This window comes from Acinonyx jubatus, chromosome B4 (assembly GCF_027475565.1).
Source record: "Acinonyx jubatus isolate Ajub_Pintada_27869175 chromosome B4, VMU_Ajub_asm_v1.0, whole genome shotgun sequence".
NCBI classification, from domain to species: domain Eukaryota; kingdom Metazoa; phylum Chordata; class Mammalia; order Carnivora; family Felidae; genus Acinonyx; species Acinonyx jubatus.
Genome location: NC_069387.1, coordinates 118,465,461 through 118,473,570, shown reverse-complemented (window position 1 = coordinate 118,473,570; position 8,110 = coordinate 118,465,461).

Below are 8,110 nucleotides of genomic sequence, written 5' to 3'. Positions count from 1 at the left end.
AAGCGCGCTTCCGGTCTCCCTTAGCAACTGAGGACGCCGGAAGCCAGAGACTGCACAGTCTCTCGGCGGGTCCTTGAGTCCTGCAGTGCTTCTAAGACTAGCCTTTTTACGTCGGGGCAAGATCCAACAAGAATGGAAACGGCTAAGTGCTTTTTCGCCCATTGCATGTTTGTCCTCTACTTCGCAGATTGACTCGTCCCTGCAAATTTCTTCTAATCCCTGTAGCAAACCTGTAGCTTTGTGCCTCTCTCCCTGTGTGTGTGTTAACAATAGTATTGTTCAGTGACCTTTCCTAAAGTGCAAAACCATAAGCAATATGGAATTGGATATGAAGTCTCTTCAGCTTCATTTCCCGCCACTGCCCATTCGACTGTGGGGTCCAACCACCCTTAAATTACAAATATTTGTTCCCTCGACCGTCTTGCTTTTCTATTCAATCAGACTCTTTCCCTGCGTACCTGTTCTTCATAACACTACTCTCTCATTCTTATCTAAAAAGGTTTCTTAACATCTAACAACTACTCCGTTCTCCGTCTTAAAATTGGGTGCTCCTCCTCTGTGTTCCCCTAATGCCTGGGGCTAACTCCCACGTATAATAATGGTTAAGAGAATGAAATTTTAATCCGGATTCCACCACAAAATGTGTAACCTTGGGCAATGAAGATGATAATGGGTAACACTTACAAAAAGCTTAATATCTGTGGGTAAACTTTCTTAGAGGTTTATAGACATGTATATACACATACGTGTGTGTGTGTGTGTGTGTGTATACTAACTTAATTTTTAAATTTATGAAGTATTATTGAAATCAAAGAGATAGTGATTAATAGTGCAATCTCTGCATTCAAACTCCTGGGCCAAATCCTGGCTTTTAGTAGATGCTGTGGACAGGCTAGTTACTCTATGCCTTAGTTTCCTCATCTATAAAATAGAGTAAGCTAAATAACACTCCCTTGCAGAATTGTTTTATGAATAGTAAAAGATAAAATTCAAGTACCTGGTAGTAGTAATGATCATCATCATTTCATCATATAATCGTCTTTTTTTCTTAAGATTTTCTTTTTAAGTAATCTTTACACCTAACCTGAGGCTCGAACTCACAATCCTGACATCAAGAGTCACATGTTCCATAACTGAGCCAGCCATGCACCCCGTATAATCATTCTCATAACGTGCGTAGATGGAAAACTTCTTGAAGTCAGGCACTTTATTCCATTAGTGTCTATATCCTTTGTATCAAAGTCATTGAATGGCCAAATTTAATTATGTCCAATTTTAGTCATTCTATTTGCTCTATTATTAAATTGATAAAAATCCCTTACTATAAACATGTAAACAATATTTTATAAATCTTACATCATAGAGCTGCCCATCATTTCTTTTTTTTTTTAATTTTTAAAAAATTGTTTCAGGAGTAGAATTTAGTGATTCATCACGTATATATAACACCCAGTGTTCATCCCAACAAGTGCCCTCCTTAGTACCCATCACTCATTTAGCAACCCCCCCCCCACCTCCACCTCCTCTCCAGCAACTCTTAGTTTGTTCTCTATGGTTAAGAGTCTATTTCTTGGTTTGTATCTCTCCCCCAGCCGTGTTGTGTTCATTTGTTCTGTTTCTTAAATTCCACATATGAGTGAAATCATATGGTATTCATCTTTCTCTTATTTTGCTTAGCATAACACATTCTAGTTCCATCCACGTTGTTGCAAATGGCAAGATTTAATTCTTTTTAATTGCAGAGTAATATTCCACTGTATATATGCACCACATCTTCTTTATCCATTCATCAGTCAATGGAAATTTGGGCTCTTTCCATAATTTGGCTATTGATAATGCTGCTATAAACATTGGGATGCATGTGCCCCTTTTAATCAGCATTTATGTATCCCTTGGATAAATACCTAGTAGTGCAATTTCTGGATTGTAGGGTAGTTCTACTTTTAATTTTTTGAGGACCCTCCATATTGTTCTCTAGAGCGGTTGCACCAGTTTGCATTTCCACCAACAGTGCTGAAGTGTCCCCTTTCTCCCCATCCTCGCCAACATCTGTTGTTTCCTGAGTTGTTAATTCAGCCATTCTGACAGATGTGAGGTGGTATCTCATTATGGTTTTGATTTGTATTTCTTTGATTATGAGTGATGTTGAGCATCTTTTCATGTGTCTGTTAGCCTTCTGGGTGTCTTCCTTGGAAAAGTGTCTATTCGTGTGTTTTGCCCATTTCTTCCCCGGATTATTTGGGTTTTTTTGGGTGTTGAATTTGATAAGTTATTTATAAATTTTGGATACTAACCCTTTATCAGATATGTCATTTGCAAATATCTTCTCCCATTCCATTGGCTGCCTTTTAGTTTTGTTGGTTGTTTATGAGCTGCCATCATTTATATTCATCTCTCATCTTTTAAAATATGCTCTTTCCTTCTGAAAAAAAAATAAAATATGCTCTTTCCTTCTCGTTATCAGACCTTTCTCATTTAAGGTTCTCTTTTTGCTTTCCTCAACATTTACATACTCCTTGATCAAGATCATTTTTGTTCTTGGTTTCAGATATCATTAAATACTGATAAATCCTAAAGCAAAATTTCCACCTCCAACTGTAACCTGAATGTTTCTACCCAGATATCCTAAAATAACTTCAAAGGCAACAAATCCAAAACTTAATCTTATCTCCAAAACTGTTTGTTCCACCTAAATACTTACCTATCTATATTAGTGGTGTGTCCCAAGACCCACTTGATGCCCCAAGTTAGATACCTCAATTACCTTCAACTCTAACTTTTGACCTACTCTCTGGAATCTGACCTTGACCTTTCCTCTCTATTGATACTGCCTTATCTTTCAACTGAAATAATGTCACTGCCTTCCCAATGCCCTTTCTGCCTCCATTTTCTTTTCCTTCTGATCTGTCTTCTGTACTGCTGTCATAATTTTCACCAAATATTTTTCTAAATCAGAAATCTGACCATTCTCCCCAAATGTATTACTCACCACAGAAGTCTTCTCTTCCATGGCTTGACATTGTCTATGAAATAATGTCCATACATTTGCAATCTCATTCCCTTCACCCCATCTTACAGTGTGTGCTGGTAAATGTTTAACAACCAGATCTCCAGTAAAAAAAAAAGTTCTGATTTGTAGTGCTTACCACAGTTATAAATATAGTCACAAAGGGCAATTTCAAGCTATCCTGAAGTCACCAAACACTGAACACAGAGTTGGGAAGAGATGCATGCATTTGGTTCTCATGAACTAGTAGGAGCCAACTTCAGAATAAAACTGTTCAGTAAAAACTCTGATTCTATTTATCTTCACACCATGCACTCTCTCCTACAAGATTTTAGCACGAATAATCTCAAGCATGTACTACTTCTGTTAAATATAATGTAACTGAGAAAATTTGAAGATGTAACTGGCTTTACTGAAGAAACAATAATTGGCTTTACTGAAAGATTCATGAACTAGGCAGTATCCAATCTAGCAACTAGAGGGGAACTCCAAGGAGAGGTGTTGTACAAAATGGAAGGTTTTTATAGGAAGGAGGGTGGGGCTGGGAATGCAAGCTGGTCCAGCCACTCTGGAAAACAGTATGGAGGTTCCTCAAAAAGCTAAAAATAGAACTACCCTATAGGACCCAGCAATTGCACTACTAGTCATTTATCCACAGGATACAGTGGTGCTGTTTCAAAGGGACACATGCACCCCCATGTTTATAGCAGCACTATCAACAATAGTCAAAGTATGGAAAGAGCCTAAATGTCCGTCAATGGATGAATGGATAAAGAAGATGTGGTATACATACATATATATATATATACACACATATATATAATGGAGTATTACTCGGCAGTCAAAAAGAATGAAATCTTGCCATTTGCAACTACATGGATGGAACTGGAGGGTATTATGCTAAGTGAAATTAGTCAGAGAAAGACAAAAATCATGACTTCACTCATGAGGACTTTAAGAGACAAAACAGATGAACATAAAGGAAGGCAAATAAAAATAATATAAAAACAGGGAAGGGGACAAAACAGAAGAGACTCATAAATATGGAGAACAAACTGAGGGTTACTGGAGGGTTTGTTGGAGGGGGGATGGGCTAAATGGGTAAGGGGCACTAAGGAGTCTACTCCTGAAATCATTGTTGCACTGTATGGTAACTAATTTGGATGTAAATTTAAAAAAATAAAAAATAAAACAAGTTAATAAAAAAAAAAAAGGAAGGAGGGTGGGGCAAGAAAATATTGTCAAAGGACAAGAAAGGATTGTTTCAGGCAAGGTCATGTTCCCTGAAGGTGTAGGGCATGGGGTCTTATTAGGTGGATTACGTCATCTTCCTTTGTGGGGGGGTGGGGGATGGAGGGTCCATGTGACAGATTACCTCTTTGGTGCTGATCAGAAAATTCCTGACTGATCAGTTAAGACTATATTTCCCGAGGGAGTTTTAAACTTTAATTAGGTTAGTTATTAAGCATTGGTTTTATGACATGGCCTAGCACAAATGATTTCATTTTGGGCATGTCTTTTTTCTTTTCTTTTTTTAAATGTTTATTTGTTTATTTTGAGAGAGAGAGAGAGAGAGAGAGAGAGAAGACATGCAGGGGAGGGGCAGAGAGAGAGAGAGAGAGAGAGAATCCCAAGTAGGCTCCATCACAGAGCCCAAAGTGGAGCTCAGTCTCACGATGGTGAGATCGTGACTGAGCTGAAATCAAGAGCCAGACGGATGCTCAACCAACTGAGCCACCCAGGTGCCCCTCTATGGTTTCCTTTTTAACACTTTTCATGTACATGTATATTTTGGCAATGTATAATTGTTACCTGAAACTGTGTCCACCTCTTGGTGGGCAGTGAGCCAAAAGACACAACCAATACAAAAAATAAGAAAAGGAAAGGTTTTACTTGCAAGAAGTGAAGGAGACCACCAAGGATCTTTCCCAAAGCAGTGTCTCCTGAACAACAAAACTGGGGGAGTTATAACTTAAGAGTGCATAGATATTCATGAAGGGGCTTGTGCAATGGGGAATACAGCATAGAACTGGAGCAAAAGTTATTTTAAGGTGACCAGGTCAAAGTTGGAAGGGCAGCAAGGGTTAGCATCATCAATTCTCTGGCTCTAGTTGGCTTGGTATCTGGGTGCTCAAAGGAGCTTAGATCTTGTAGATAACTCAAGTGTGTGAGTCAGGTCAGGCTTCACTTGTGAATATGATTAGGCTATCTCCTGGCCTTATGGTGTCTGTTATATTCTTTCAGAAGATGGCTGGGAGGCTAAAATGACTTATGTGAAGGAAGTTATGTCTGTCTTTTTCGAGACACTCCTAACTCCTTCTGCTTACATAATCTTAAAAGACTTAAGGGGCATCTGGGTGGCTCAGTTAAGTGTCCGACTTCGGCTCAGGTCATGATCTCACGGTTCATGATTTTGAGTCCCGTATGGGGCTCTGTGCTGACAGCTCTTAGCCTGGAGTTTGCTTCGGATTCTGTGTCTCCCTCTCTCTCTGCCCCTCCCCGGCTCGTGCTCTGTCTCTCTCTTTCTCAAAAATAAATAAACATTAAAAAAATAAAATAAAATAAATAAAAGAGTTAAAAATATGACTTTGCTATAGGTACATAATAAACAGGTGCAGCAGATTTATTTAAGTCATGTTAGTGAGTGAACTAGCTCTATATCCTATTTTGTTGGCTTTTGAGTTAATATGAGTTAATAAATCTTTGGTGCGCCTTGATTATATAGTTGTCTGACGGTCATGTTTTTAACTTTCTAGAAATTATACTTTAATAATTAAAAAGCAATTAAGAGAAATGTAAACTAATATAAAACACTGAATTTGTAGTGGTTTTGTGACATTATATGTTCTCTCAATCCAGGGAGAGAAGAATTGAAGATGCATTTTCTCAGTAAAAAGATATTATTGAAAAGAAAACCACAGGCTCAAGGTAGAGTCAGTTGCCCACAGCAAACCAAGACCTAATTGCAGTTTCAACCTCTCTAGGTGTGGAATTGTAAGCCAATTAGCCTGGAATTTTCTGGTCTGCACCAATGAGGTAATCTGTTACTCAGGAGGTCCTTCCACCTGCCACTCCCCTCCCCCAAGATAAAGTAATCCACCTAATAGGACTCTCTGCCTTTCCCTCTAAGGAAAGGTGACCTTGACTGAAACAATCTTTTCTTTCTTTCTCCCTTTTCTTGCTAATAGCTTTCTGCCTCACCTTCCTTCCTATAAATACTTCCCATTTTGTATAACTCCTCTCCTGGGATCTTCCTTCTACTTGCTATGTGGGATGATCCTCCATTCATGAATTGCTTAATAAAGCCAATTAAATTCTCAGATTTCCTCAGTTGAACTTCTTAAAAAATATTATAACTAGAGTTATTAAGCTGTGAGATTCTTTGACACTTATTACTTTCAGGTTTTTTGTTTATTTATTTAGTTATTTATAAGTAGGATTCATACCCAGTGCAGAGACCATCATGGGGCCTGAACTCATGACCCTGAGATCAAGAACTGAACTGAGATCAAAAGTTGGACACTTAGCCAACTGAGCCACCCAGGTGCCCCTCGTATTACTTTGAAAAGGAATCCAGGTTTTGTTCTAGCCACAACAGTAAGCCACTTGCCATTTATAAGCCATGAATTTTGACACTCCCACCTGCTTGAAACATCCTCTTCTAGGTAGTGAATTAATAATAATAGCTTCCATTCTATTGTGTCGGGCACTCATCTTAAGTACTCAACCTTCATTAGCTTGGTTTAATCTTCACAGCAACTATCATGGAGCCTGAGTTTCCATACTTCTACAATCACATAGCTAAAAATCTGCAAGGCTAGGTTTTATATACAAATCTTGGACTTCAAGGTCTGTTCTGGTAACACATTGGGCTGATTTAGTCTCATTTTTGAAATAACATCTCCACTGTAAATCCGTCAATGACTCAAGGTTGAAGGAATCATTTCTTCCTTTGTGTTCTCACACACTTTGCTTCTGTTTTCAACAACGCTAATGATAACAATGACATTATTAAGAGCTTGTCATGTGCGGAGCACTTTGCTGAAAACTTTATATGCATAATCTCATTTAGACCTCATAAAGTTCTGAGTTAGAAAGTTTTAATATTATTTCCAATAGATGAGATAACTGAGGCTGACAGATTAAATGATTTCCGCAAGTTTACATAGCTACAAAACGGCTGAGATACCACTTGGCCCATAGACTAATGACATAGCTCAAGGTCTTAGCACTAAGACCTTGCTAGGCTGTTAACTCTTTCATGACAGAACAGGTTTTTTTGTCCCCCCCCCCCCCCCCCGCCAATAGTTTTTGGGGGGGGGGTTGTTTAGGTAATCCTAGATACTTGAATAGTGCTTAGGTTATAGTGCATGATAGTCAACCCACTATCTCCTTTCCTCTTTAAAAAAGGCCAGGTTGTTAGACTAGGTGAAAACTATCCCCACTCCTCCATACATAACCACATTCTTCCTGATACATTCCTGAGAGGTAGTCTAATTTCTTTCCCTCCTTTAGACATCACTGGGTGATCATTTTCACCTCAGAAAATGTTGGTTTAAGGCTGAGGGGGAGGAAGGATGGAGTTCAGAGCTGTAATAGTTCTCCCTATTTCAGGAATTTCCTTTCTTTTTATAGAAATTTTCAAGTGAAATTTTACATTCTGATTTCCTTAGGTACAACAACCTAAAGAGATGAGTAAGGAATACATTATTAACCTATTTTATAGATGATTAAACCAAAGCGAAAAGTAAGGAAATTATTTTCTCCACCCTAATGCGGCTAGAATAAAATATAGCTAGGACTTGAATTTAGGACTTCTAATTCCTAGGTCCTGGAATCTTTTAAGATAAGTTGTCAACTTTTACTTCCCTTAGGATTGGAATCACCAGAGGAAACATTAAATTATAGCATTGAGGGGTGGGGGGAAGGAGGGAGCAGTATATCTTAGCAAAGGGGAAGAAACTGAGGCAAGAATATGAAGAAAGCTGAGTAGAGCAGGTAGAGAGCAATGCATGCAGGGCAGTTTGTGGAGTAAATTATGAAAAATGAAAGACGAGTAGGATGTGGAAGGAATACTTGGTGATGGAGACCGGAACAGGACCA